Source organism: Colobus angolensis, unplaced genomic scaffold (assembly GCF_000951035.1).
Source record: "Colobus angolensis palliatus isolate OR3802 unplaced genomic scaffold, Cang.pa_1.0 Scaffold188, whole genome shotgun sequence".
Classification (NCBI taxonomy): domain Eukaryota; kingdom Metazoa; phylum Chordata; class Mammalia; order Primates; family Cercopithecidae; genus Colobus; species Colobus angolensis.
The window spans coordinates 3,294,473-3,305,748 of NW_012115021.1; the positions used below are offsets into that span (position 1 = coordinate 3,294,473).

At 42.2% G+C, this 11,276-nt stretch overlaps 1 protein-coding gene across 6 annotated transcripts in view; it reads left to right on the top strand.

The window, feature by feature from the left end:
• RAI2 (retinoic acid induced 2) overlaps positions 1-11,276 on the top strand; it is a 63,202-nt gene that overhangs the window by 17,026 nt on the left and 34,900 nt on the right. For 3 of the 6 annotated variants that reach the window (XM_011940224.1, XM_011940225.1, XM_011940227.1), the window contains one exon: positions 6,010-6,206. The exons of 2 other annotated variants lie outside the window; for them this stretch is intronic. The gene's annotated coding sequence lies outside the window, so the exon portion shown is untranslated. Of the gene's footprint in view, positions 1-6,009; positions 6,207-11,276 lie in introns of those variants that run through there. One more of the 6 variants, XM_011940222.1, reaches the window with a different exon arrangement.

Below are 11,276 nucleotides of genomic sequence, written 5' to 3' on the forward strand. Positions count from 1 at the left end.
TGTTTGTGTACACAGATGTTTCCTGTGGCCCTTCTATCATTGCTTCTATTTTTTCTGAAACAATATTTCTAGCAGGAAATAGAATCTTATGTTAAGAACCTAAGTCCCTCATAGACCCTGTTAGTTTGAGTGAGGATATTTTCATTTCTAGATTTAATACTTGAGGGAGTAGGGTCATAATCTTTTTTTTTTTTCAAGAACATGGAAAATACTTTTAATAAAAAGATAATGCAATGAATCCACTGTATCAAGACATTAGACAGTTCTTCCTTGGCTTCTAGATTAGACCTGACCAATGCATCCAGGCACATTCCTTGCTGAAGGGCTGGACGGCTTTTCTGTCTCTGTTCTCACTGTCAAAGCTGCTGTGAGTAATGTCTGCCCTTTCATGAAAACCTTAGGTGTGTTCAACTGGATTTCACAGATTTTCCAGAGCATTGTTCTCACAGAGCTGCAGTTTCCTTTCCAGCACCAGGAGCACTGTCGCAACATAGCTCACGAGCTCAGTTTCTCTGCCACTCGTCGGAATGCATGGAAATGCATTACAAATAAAACCCACAGGCAAGTGTGCTAAGGAAGGAAATGAGGTTTTACACATCAGCACTTAAAAAAAAAAAAAAAAGATGAACCTGTCTTAATTGAAAAATGGCATAACACCCTAATGAAAAATCAAGTTTCAGGATTCAGTCCCTAATATCTGAGTGATGAGTGCATATTTCCTCCTGTGGCTACTCCTGTGAGTGACTTCTGAAATAATCAGGCAGTGTGTTGAAATAAGATATCATTGGGTGTTACTATAGGAGTGAGGCATAGCTGTCTGGCTGACATGCCGGTCACCGCCTACGTGCCAGGATAGAAAGGAATGAAACATAGGAATCCTCCTCTTCTGTTTTTTTGCAGTTTTATTTTCTTCACCTTGCTAGTAAATCTTGTTTTTCTATGATCATAAGTAGACATACTTACTTTTAAAAATTTACAAGTATGAGAAGACAGCAAGAAGAGAATAAATATAATTTGCATTCTTACCACCCAGAGATTGCCACTATCATCGTTTTGGTTCATGTCCTCACAGTCTTTTTTATTTTTTCCCTATACATATATTCTTTACCTTCTCCAGGAGTTTGGAGCTTTACAGTTAAAAGCCTTCTTGTGCTTAGATTGATTTTCTCAAAACTTTGCCGATCATTTATGTTTCCCTAATCATTAACATCAAAAATGAAAAGGTACCTGTTTTATTACTTCTCATAGGTGACAAAATTTTTTTAGCATATTTATTTCTCCTTTTCTACTGACTGCCGTATCCCCCAAGCACGTGGAACCTAGCAGTTCCTTAATATAAATGTTGAATCAATGAATGAATGATGACAGTTCATCCTCATATTACTCCCAGGGGGTGAGCATCAGCTCCTGAGGCTAACGCCTTCCACCATCCTTTACTGCCTCTCCCTCGCAGTGAGATTAAGCCTCCCTCTGTCCACTGGGTCTGCTCTCCCTGGTTTTCCATGGAGTATGGGCAATAAGGGGATGCAATGGAAAGGGGTCGCTCTTTAGAGTCAAATGGGCCAAATTCTCAGGTCTACCAACTGCTACATAATGGGACGAATGTCTTCATCTCTCTGGCCTCAGAGATGCCAGCTGTACAGTGGGTGGCAGTGATACTTGCCTGTCAGGATGAGTGACAAGTATGCAGGATGCCTGGTACACGAGATCCAATGTCTGCAGCTGCTAGTACTTTGCCCACTTTCTTTCTAATGACAGCATAAATAAAGAGCCCTTGGGGCCCTAGAGCACTTCCTTCTTTTCACATTTCCAGTCGTTTCATCTAATGAGCCATAGGAAGATTTCTGATGAGTTACCTGATGCTTCTGTGCCAAGTAAATCAAAGAAATAACCAAGAATTGAGTGGCCTTTTTAATAATCTGCTTCTTGTGCTTCTTCCACTGCCATCGCACGTGCTTTCACTGCAGCAGGTGTCCTGCTGCATTGTAATTGTGTGTTCACACAGCTGACTCCCCCATGACACAGTGAATGTGCCTTCCATCTTGGTATCCTCAGCCCGGGACCCACAGTGCTTGTAATTGAGGAGTCACTCAATGTATATTGATTGAATGGATGAATGAATAAATGAACAAATGAATAGTATCGTATTGTACACATCTTGTCCCTATCTCGACCACACACACGGACTTTCTGCAAACCATACTGTAGAATTAAATTGTAAGCCTTCTGAATCTGTAATGTAAGCCTCTGACAGACAGACATACAGGTACTGGTTCTGAAAAGTGCGAGCTTAAGGGAAAAAATGATATTTCCTTTTAGTTGCCATGATTAATCCATGGATTCACTGGTTCACGTGTGAGGTTCTTTAGTGGAGTAGCAGTGACAATGTATTCATGGTACAGCTTCTTGTCTGCAGCTTTTAGTTTGAGTTAGATGTGTGTTGGCATCTCTTTCACACAGAATCTGAGGAGCTGGCGTTTATTTTTGACAGCATCTCAAATCTTGTGAAAGTCAGAGCTTGGGGCTGGCATTGTTTTTTAGTAGTATCTCAGACGGTGGCAGGACAACCTTGATGATAAAAAAGAGAGGCTTAAACAGATGTCTTCTTAGAGTTTTTCCAAAAAACCAGAAGTTCAGCAAAAAAAAAAAAAAAAGAGCTTCTGAACTTCCTAGAGCAAAGGCTTCTTTGAGCATCAACTATTTGCAGACTGGACACAAATAAACACTCACAAACAAAGTCATAGGAATTTGTTTCCCTCTCTAATTCACCATGGCAGTGATTGCTGGTTAGTCCCCAAAACCCGTTTTGTTTATCTTCCTAGGTACCCAGATAGACTACATTTCCCAGTCTCTCTTGCAGTTGTATGTGTGGCCATCTGCCTGAGTTCTGGCCAGTGGGATATGAGGAGAAAGGACGAGAGCACCTGTGGTCCAACCATAAAAGCTTTCTAGGTTTTCCTCCAAGCTCTTCTCTTATCCACTGGCTGTCTGGGATAGAGTGAAGTCCCAGAGTCACCTTGAAAGCCACAGTTAAAGATGGCAGAGCCTCTTCTGCCTAGGGAAGGTCATTTCATGGAACAGAACTGCCAGATCTGGAGCCCCCACCCTGGACAGTTACATAAACAAGACATAAGCTTTCATTATTGAACCATTACAAGTTAGGAGCAATTCACTAGGTAGCTTATCCTACCTTAACTAAGTCATACTCCTTGGATTTATTTTTAAGCAGCCTATAGTTTTCAAAGGCCTTTTATGTGCCTGAAATTGTTTATGTTACTAATCCTTTCAGTAGCCCTGCAAAGATTCCTTATTTTACAGCGATAGATGCAACTCCAAGTAGGAAGGGGATGAGCATTTTGTCCACCACAATCACCCCAGGATTGGCACAGAGGGTGGCATTGAGTAGGCTCTCAATGAGGCTTGTTGATGATGGGTGAAAGGAAGGTTCAACAAGACAAAGTCACATGCCCAGACCCCATAGCTAGAAAATGCTGAACTCACTGGCCTCAAGGTCCAACTGCCTCTAAGTATTGGTAATCCAAGATTTTAAAAAGAATGGGTGAGGGGCCAGTGATGGACACTTAGAAAAAAATGTTGTTGTCTCTTTCTGACTGAAAAAAGTATCACATATATAAAAATAAAAACATTATAGATATCTGAAACAAAGACAGGAACAGCGCTCTGTAATGTTATCAGAGAAAACTGGTACATGCTTGGTTTTATTCTTTAAGTTCTTAACACACACATGTGTACACACACGCTCACTCAACAAAAATTAGTTCATGTTACATGTAGCAAATATAGAAAACCTATATTCTCTCCTGCCAAATGACTTCTTCACCTATTTTTCCCTTAAATAATTTCCTTGGACATTTTTTTCCAAGTCAGAACATACCAACCTGTGTCCTCCTTTGCAAGGACTGGGTAATATTTGGTGTAATAATCTGGGATAATTAACTAAGCCAATTCCCTCTCAGCTGACATTTAGGTTGTTTCCAGTCTTTATAACACAAAAGAGCTGTGATAAACCTGCTTGTGCGTTTATCTTTGGGGGAGATTCCTCAGAGTTAAATGGTGGGTACGCTGATGGGAATTTTTCACTGTCTTCCACACATGGAGACCTATTTTCTGCAGAAGGTCCAGATGGTCAACAGATATTGAAATGGACTCAGTGGAGTTAGTTCTTCAAGTTAAGGTAACAACAGCAGAAAAAAAGGATTTTCCAGGATCTCAGAAGGCTACAGCTATGTTCCGAGTCCAAGGCAAAGACTAACAGCGAGGAGGTGCCAGCATCCCAAATTGAGAGGATGACACCTCCTGGATATTGGCGGGTTTCTCTGCATTCCCGTGGCAACGAAGTCTGCATTGTCTGGAAGGTCAGGGTTGATCTGGGCCCAGGATGGACACTGTTCCACACTAAGAAGGGAAGCAAGACTCCTTACTGCGAAGGGGGCAGTGGCCAGTAGGACAGGGAAAGAGAGAGGGAGGAGGACCGTGCGTAGATGTCACCGCAGAGTAGGGCTGAAGCTGAAGATTCCAGGACACTCACTCCACAGAACCAGGCGGAAACCTGATGTGCCCAGACAGCTTTTGGGGTGAGCAGGTGGCTCCAGGCAGATGTCTTTGTTTGCAGGCACAGCTGCGTGCACACTGAGATGTTCCTGTCCATGAGGGATGTTTCTGGAACGATGATGATGATGATGATGATGATGATGATGATGATGATGATGACGACAGTGGCTGTGGTTGGCAGCGGGAAGAAGGAGGTGATTAACCAAACTGCACTGGCACTATAAGAGTTGACCCTGAGAGGGGAGGGGCTGCTTCCGCTGTGTGTGTGTGTGTGTGATCCCTTGTGGTATGAGCATGTGATGGGTGCTTTGTGTGTGTGCAGGTCTGTGCAGTGTGATGTGGTTGAGTATGTGAGTGTGCCGTGTATATGATGTGTGATGTGTGCAGTCCTATGTGTGTGACTGTGTTGGGTGTGTTGCAGCAGCAGTGTGGGATGTGAGTGCATGTGGTGTTGCGGGGTGGCATGGGGCATGGAGTGTGTGTGGATGTGATTCAACGCATAAGGTGCTGTGTTTTGTATGCGTGCGTGCGTTTGAGGCGGTCCTGATTAAATTCCCCCAAACTATTCATGCTGCGCACCAAAGACCTCTGGGTTCATGTTGAGTTTTTCCTCCTGTCTTCTCTGTTTCCTGTGGCAAAAATGCCAACTTCACCAAGAGAACCCTCTCGAACATTTTCTCCCTAAGGAGACCAAGCTCTAGGGAAGGGCTTAAGTTTCTACTAGTCACAGTTAGAGAAAGAGAGAGAGAGACAGTATTCTCTAGAGCTGTCTTATTTTATTTCACTGTTCTTTTAACTTATTGTTATATTAGTCTATCTTACCTTTTTATAGAGGTATATATGACACATACAGTAAAGTCACAGAGTACACAAATCTTACATGCTGATAGGTTTTAAGTGCATGTGTATTCACCCATATAATCGTACCCCAGATCAAAATAGAATACAGTCCCAGCACCCAAAAGAGCTCCCTTGAGCTCCTTTCTAGTCAATATCTCCCACAGGCAAACACCATTCTTTCTTTGGTATTGGTAGATTAGTTGTGTCTGCTCTAGAGTTTCATATGAACAGAATCATGCAGTATAGGTAGTCTTTTTGTCTGGCTGTTTTCACTTAGCATAATGCTTATGAGATTCATCCATGTTGTTGCTTGTATCACTAGTTCCTTCCTTTTTATTGCTGTGTAGCATCTTATTGTATGGATGTATTACAGTTTGTTTATCCATTCTCCTGCTGACGGACATCTGGGTGGTTTCCAGTTCAGGGCTATTGCAAATAAAGCTGCTACAAATATTCTTGAACATGTCTTTTTGTGGCCATATGTAGAGCTGTCTTAATGTTGCCTGTGATAGCATTTGACAAAGATAGAGCTTGCAAAAAATAACCCCCTGCCAAAAATCAAACAACAACAATAACAAAACCCCCAACTTACCCCAGCAGGCTTCCCAGGAAGAATGAAGCAGTCAACTTGCATAAGACCTGTCTTGACTTCTCTCCTTTGGGGAAAGAGGGCCACATTAAGAAGGGTGGCAGGCTTGCCTGGACACAGAATTCCACTGCCAAATAGACATCATTTCTGAGAACTTCAGTGTTTATGATCCAGGTTTCCCAGTGATTAAATTACTCCTTGGGAGGTAAGTTGGGATTTTTGGTAGGGCCACTGGCTGCTTCAGGATCTGCGAGCTGTGGTTTGGGCTCCAATGCCAAGATTTCCCATTAGAAGCCCCGTAAAGCTGGGTGCAGACAACTTCTAAAGGTACCCAATTTACTTTTAGGGAACTCAGACCTTGGTAAAATCCAGCCTGATGCCCATCCACAGGATGTCAGGAAGGATTTCAGAGAGTGAAGAAAGAGAAACAAACAGGCCTGCACCTGCACACTGGTGGGCTTTGGTCTTTTGGGTGTCTGCAGCAGCTCGCTCTTTGACCGATTATCTCTATAGTGGAAGCTATTTTGGCTGACCCATCTCCACCCATCTGTGTGCTTACTTCAAACCCCTGCAGTTCTCTGCTCCAAGACTTCAGTACTGGCCCTGGAAGCATGCTTAGTCCAGGCACAGGGCAAGCAAGAGGCTCTGGAACATATGCCACCAGGAGCAGCCCTCAACCGATGATGCAATGGAACTGGAAGACAGATGCCCCTGCTTTCTCTCCCTCAGTAGGGAGAAACCTGAGGTTAATTCCCAGTGGGACTGAGCCCCAGTTGCTCATAGCAGTCAGCTGCTTATTAACACATCCTGAATTGTTTGCCTTTCTTTCCTTTCTCACTTCTCTACTGCTCCATGGGTGCTGCCTGAGGTCCCCTTCTACATACACTATATGCACTCAGATCTTGGTCACAGGGTCTGCCTTTGGGAGAATCCAAATTTAACCATGCTCTTCCCCAAGGAAAAATGCTTTCTGGCACATACATTAATTTTGCCTGGGGATTTTGCAAATTCCATGACACTGTCTGCATCACCTGGTCTAGGGTTCAGCAAGGCCATCATCAGATATCTTTGCTGTGGAGAAGCTTGTGATCAGGGGCTGACTCAGTGGAGGACCATAATAAATACAGATGGCCCCCAACTTACGATAGTTCAACTTATAATTTGTTTTCACCTTTACAATGATGCAAAAGTCATACTCATTCAGTAGAAATTGTACTTTGAGGCTGGGCACGGTGGCTCATGCCTGTAATCCCAGCACTTTGGGAGGCCGAGGCGGGCGGATCACGAGGTCAGGAAATTGAGACCATCCTGGCTAACATGGTGAAACCCTGTCTGTACTAAAAATACAAAAATAAATTAGCCTGGCATGGTGGGGGGCACCTGTAGTCCCAGCTACTCAGGAGGTTGAGGCAGGAGAATGGCGTGAACCCCAGAGGTGGAGCTTGCAGTGAGCTGAGATCGTGCCACTGCACTCCAGCTTGGGCAACAGAGCGAGACTCCATCTCAAAAAAGAAAGAAAGAAAGAAATTGTACTTCGAATACCTGTATAGCCATTCTGTTTTTCACTTTTACTACAGTATTCAATAAATTACTGAGATAGTCAACACTGTATTATAAAATATGCTTGCTGTTAGATGTTTTTACCCAACAATAGGATAATATGAGTGTTCTGAGCTTACATTAAAGTTGACTAGGCTAAGCTATGATTTTGGTAGGTTAGGTGCATGAAATGCATTTTTGACTACAATATTTTCAACTTATGACGGACATAAACCTATCGTAAGTCAAGGAGCATCTGTAGTACTTAATTTTCAAGCTACAATGAAGGCAGACAGTTTGATCCCATTGCTCCCTGTCCTTGTCACTCCCAATGCTGTCTGTGCATGATAGACATGTAACTCCAAAAATATGTGAGGAAATGGAATCATTTAAGACATGGGGATTGCAGGGGTGGGAGTTGAGGGGTGGGCATTGTTACTTAAGGGAATTCTCAACAGCTCTGTATCTCTGAGGAAAATGGCTTATCATAAAATACAGTGTGAAAAGGAAAAGACAGAAATTGTATCTCTGCCATGATAGGTTGTTTCCTATAAAAAACCAAACAATAAAGTCAAATAGTTTTGATTTGTTGGCAGCATAAGACTCCTGAATGAATTTTTCCATTTTTTCTAAATTTTCCAAAATTCAGTTGTAATGTAAGCATGAGTATTTTAAAAATAATTCCAAGACGAATCTTTTTAGGTAGAAAAATCATACTGCACAAAGCAGTTTGTCCAGTTTCTTTTTCATCTTTTCTTGGAGGGGTATTTTTCCACATAAGAAAGGGAACAGAGGAAGGAGGTGAGGCTTAGGGCAGTGGGATATAATTAGCTATAACATTTGATGATTTGAGTTTGAGTTTGTGGTTCTGGGAGGATAAACACATGGACGTATCTCAGTGGGGCTGGGGTGATCTGGAGGCCTACAGCATTTAAAGAGGGCAAGACATCAAATTGCAGATACAGATCTTGGTTCATCTGTATGGAGGGCACAGCTGGAAAAGGAAGGGCTGGGGAGCGGGGAATATGAAGGCACAGATAAACTAGGGCTATCCAAGAGTTGGGGATGGTAGAGGAAGGATTGTGGTTTTGGTTTTGAAGGACTCCCTTTGGCCTGATGCCCCTCATTGCCTGGGGCAAATTTAGAAGCACACAAGCTGTTTAAGTTACATTCTAGTAACCTTTCCCCAGTGGCTGTGTTTGCCTGGTCTGATCCCACACTATGCTACACACATTTTCTAATCATTTTACTGTTTCATTGATTGCAGAATTAGAAGCATCCACTGTCTGGTAAAAGTAGGTCAGGGAAGTTCCTGACTTTGCTATGTTACTAATAGATTTCTGAATGGTAGCGTATGGGCGCCTTAATGTGACATTTGAGCAGAACAATGGTGATCACTCACTGACGATTTTGTGCTTGAATCATTCTTTTCTCCAACATGAACACGTGTTGGGGAGATCTCTGAGATTACAGGTGCTGGTGAAGAGTAAATGAGGCACTGATATGTTCATTTGAAAGCAAATCAGTGCTTTTATCTGGGCCTGATCTCTCCAGGCCTCCCTCTTCTTGTGGCTCTCTGCCATTTGCCTTTCTCATCACAACTCTCCTCCCTGAGCCACCACCATAAAAACCTTTTCTGTAATGCCTGCCATATGAAATAGTGTTACATATGCAACCTCTTTCCATCAACCCACCACCTTCCCCTCCTGTAAGCTACCTTGGAATCCCATCTCCCTTACCTTACCCTGTCTTCTCCTCAACCTCCTTTTTTCTCCTCTTGGTGTTTTATTCTCTTCCCATATGAACCCAGCTTAAGGATACTGTGGGCCTCACAGAACCCATAGAAAATGAAACTGCATTGCCTTATAATCAGCTAGGAAGCCCTTAGGTTGTCCCCAGGAAAAAAGTAAAGCCAGTCAAATTATAAAGACCTAGACACTGTCAAATTCACCACATGGGCATTGCTATTGTCAAGTAATGATTTAGATAGGCACGCTGTGAGTATCTCGCTTGCTCTCTTCTTTAAAAAAACATACAAACCATTTTTGCTTAAACTACTTCTTCCTTCTAGCTCCAGACAATGGTGATCATAATTATGTCCGACCAAAACATATTGCTTGTGTGTGTTCATGTTTAATTTGAAAAATGACAACAGTGATTTCTTTGAAGTCTCATACTCACCCAGAGCTACCCTGCCAGTGGGTGTTCTAGTATCCAGAATTTCTTAGAGGAGGAGGAAGAATAAATAACCATAAAGTGATGTAATAAAATCTTTTTGAATAACAACCAGGTAGTAAATTAACATATACACGACCTTTGAAATTATTATATACGGAGAAGTTGAATCCAGCAAACAGCTGGCTGGGTGCCTGCCTTTGACTAATAGGCTGAGAGATACAGCTGCTAGAAAGATATTTGAGAGTAAGTCCTAAATGCAGAAATTTGTCTTTTATTAAAAAAAAAAAATCAGCTTCGTCATTTGACAAATTCTAATTTCATTGGGATTGACAGCATTGCCTTTGTCGAGCGCACATTTAACAAATGAGATTGAACAACCACCCCACTCAGTTTTATCTAATTTAATTTGACAGCCAAAGCAGGTAGGTAGAATAATGTACTTACAGAGGAGGTAAGAATGTTTTCCCCAGGGTTAAATGACATGCCTGACATGGCTTGCTGGATCAAGCTCAAAGCAAGTATCTCCTCCATTGCTTTTGTATTTTTGTTTTACTTTTTAAATTGAGGTATAAAGTAAGTAAAGTGAGTTCATCTTAAGTATACAAGTTAATAAATTTTTTCCTTATGTGTACGTTCATATAATCACCACCCAAATCAAGACATTTCTGCCCCTGCAAAACATTTACTTCCCAATCATTATTTTTCTCTTTCTCTGGCTCAAGGTAACCACTACTCTGACTTCTAATGGCAAAGATCAGTTTTGTTTGCTTTTGAACTTCAGTTTTGTTTTGTCTCTGAGACAGAGTCTCACTCTGTCACCCAGGCTGGAGTGCAGTGGCACGATCTCAGCTCGCTGCAACCTTCACGTCCCGGGTTCAAGTGATTCTCCTGCCTCAGCCTCCTGAGTAGCTGGGATTACAGGCGTGTACCACCAAGGCTGGCTAATTTTTGTATTTTTAGTAAAGACAGGGTTTCGCCACATTGGCCATGCTGGTCTCGAACTCCTGGTCTCAAGAGATCTGTCCTTCTCAGCCTCCCATAGTGCTGAGATTACAGGCATGAGCCACCGTGCCCAGCCTGAAATTCATAGGAAGTGTATCAGACAGTATGTACTTCTCTGTCTGGTTTCTTTTATGCAGTGTAAATATTCAAGATTCATCCATGTTGTTGCATTGTATCAGTAATTCATTCTGTTATTGCTCTGTAATATTCCATTATATGAATACAGGACTGTTTATGTATTATTGATGGACATTTGGGTTGTTTTTGGCTTTTCCCTTGCCTTCAGTTTTAACTTATGTTTTCTGGATAGTCTATAGAAGGGCATCCTAGATGTAAGCAAGAATGACGTGCCCATGGGTGAACTTGTTTCAAACTGGTGGCAAAATCCACTCACCACTGCATAAACAAGCATTCTGAATCCTGAGTGGCAAGACTGTCTTGGGTTATCTTTCCCTTAAGATAACGCTCAATAAATTTGGTATTGATGGAACGTACCTCAAAATAATAAGAGCTATTTATGACAAACCCACAGCTAATATCATACTGAATGGGCAAA